We start from the raw sequence: 2,816 nt of genomic DNA, 5'->3' as shown, positions 1-2,816 counted from the left end.
CTTAATATTATTTTAACTTATTAAAAGTATCAAAATATATAAAGTTTATAGTAATTGTTGGATGGCAATATTAAAAACAAGAGATTAAACTGGAGGAAGGATTTGTATATTATTGAGTATAATCAAGTTGTCTATTTAAGTTGTCTAAAATGATACAATATAGAAGCATATTTATAGATGTTAAGAGAATCATAATAATAAAGACGTAATCTCCTATAATAAATATTCAGATATACTAAATAATACTAATTGATCCTAATTATATTCTAACATTTTCCCTCAAACTCAAGTGACAACTTGAGTTTGAAACTTATTTAAAACAACGAAATAAAGAGAAAAAAAACTGCATATAAACTGATAAAACGGGTGCAGACGGGACTGCCGGAAGGAAGCGCAGATGGAACTGCCGCTAATCTGAAGGAAGCGCAGATGGAACTGCTGCTAGTTTGAAGGAAGCGCAGACGGAACTGCCGCTTGTCTGAAGAAAGCGCAGACGAAACTGCCAGAAAAAAAAACACCGGAGCTGCCACAAGAAAACACAGACGAAACGCAGACGGAACTGCCACGAGAAAAACGCAGACGGAAACTGCCACGAGAGAACACAAACAGAATTGCCCCAAGAGAACGCAGATGGAACTGCCACGAGAGAACACAGACGGAACTGCCACGAGAGAACGCAGACGGAACTGCCACGAGAGAACGCAGACGGAACTGCCGAAAGAGAGCAAAAACTATATGATTTCTTCATGAGAATAGGAAAACAGCAAATGATATTGGTATTTGATCATTCGACTCGAAAAGACACAAGACGGAGAAAATAGGCTAGTTGGTGAGGTGAAAAAGTATCAAAGGAGTGACAAAAGATAAAGAAAAATTGCATAGAGAAAAAAAAGTGCAAAAACTACGATGATTTCATCGTAATGAAAACAACCTATCCTCTTCAAGGAGGATACCATGACTCTGATACCATGTTAGAAACAAGAGACTGAATTGAAAGAAGGATTTGTGTGTCTATTCAAGTTGTGTGGAATGATACAATATAAAAGCATATTTAGATGCTAAGAGAATCGTAATAATAAAGACGTAATCTTCTATAATAAATATTCAGATATACTAAATAATATTAATTGATCATAATTATATTCTATCATGCCAAATTGATAAATCATATATTAAAGAGTCTGTCATCATCGCACCATCTTATTATTAAGTAGACTTTTAGTGAGTTAAAATAGTTCATGTTGGATTAACTAACTTTACTTGTCAAGTTGAGAGTTATCGTATATAATAAAAAAAAAATTACCTATTTATTTTTTTAAAGAATTGGAAACAAAATATTATTTCAATCAAATTAGAATATTAAATAATCAATTTATGTCCAAGGAAAAAAAAAAGCTAAAACTACCTAACAACTGTAAACTCTTAATTTTAGTAACACTTAATGAAAGGAGTAACAGTAACTGATCTAAAAAATTTAAGTATTAACTAAACTATTATCTCTTAATCCAGTATACAAATTTTTCTTTAATTTTTTTTTTTAAAACTCGTTCCTTTCCATAAGCCAATCATAAACCAAAACAAAGCTAACAGATCATAGAATAACTAAGAAGGGCACTACATTACTATTCACTAATATTATATACACTTATCACTCACATTCACTGTTCTACTATCTCTTAGGCTGCGTTTGTTTCTAAGAATAGAACAGGACAAGACACTGAGAATAGAATAGGACAAGATACTGATAGACAAAAACATAAAATTGTGTTCTTATATTCTGTTTGGTGATAAACTAGAACAAATTATAAAAATTTAATTTATTTTTATTTTTTTCATTCAAAAAATTTGAGATGAAAAATATAACAATAAAAAATATAATTATAAAAAATTAACAAGAATAATGAAAAAAATAAAAAATAAATTGTGTCCCTTGTTAGTGTCTCCGTGTCTTTCCTGTCAGGATGGACACAAAATACACTAATTCAGTGTCTCTGGACACATTGTCTCTGTCTATGTCTCTTCTGCCAAATACGATTTTGTGTCTCAGTGTCCTGTATCTGTAAACAAACGCAGCCTTATATATGTTCATTGCTTCTCTTTACTTTGATTCTATATAGTATATATATCCTTATCAATTAGTTTATCCGGTCTAATTTATCCCAAGCATCACAAGTTATTGTAGCAAGAGTTGATTTGCATGCACTCTCAATAGAGATACTTTTGTTTTTTGTGGTAATCTCACTTGATGCACGCATGCTAACTATATTGTTAACATGTCAAAGTTATGCAAAACATGTTAGTTAATAAAAAAAAAATTTAATAATCTTCAAAAGATATAGTCAAATTGTTTACACCTAAGATGAACAATTTTCCAGCCTAATAAGAACATATACCATTTTGAAAATTCATCAACGCATTAACAACCTTTGTGTCCATTATTATTTAACGTCATAATCATTAGTGGTCCAAAACCCAACTTGGCCAACAAGTTTATTGCCTTTATATAAAGCCAGTTAAAGAGAAGAATAGTAATAGCTAGCAGATAGAGCCAAAGAAATTAAACAACGATAATAAATGAGGAGCGAGAAAATAGCTCATTTTTGTGTGCAATCCTTCAAATTAATGAATAAATATTTCTGCCAAAAACAAGGAACTATAGATGTGTTTTATTGTTTTTACTGTTTTTTTATTTTTTTAAAATTTTTTTTTAAAAAAATATGAACTAAATGCATTATAATATTTTTTTAGATTTAATTATTTTGTTAATTTTTTATTAAATTTATAACTAAATCTCTATAAGAAATTTTTTTAATTAA

The sequence above is a fragment of the Arachis ipaensis genome, chromosome B07 (assembly GCF_000816755.2).
Source record: "Arachis ipaensis cultivar K30076 chromosome B07, Araip1.1, whole genome shotgun sequence".
NCBI classification, from domain to species: domain Eukaryota; kingdom Viridiplantae; phylum Streptophyta; class Magnoliopsida; order Fabales; family Fabaceae; genus Arachis; species Arachis ipaensis.
Note: the sequence above shows the minus strand (reverse complement) of the source record.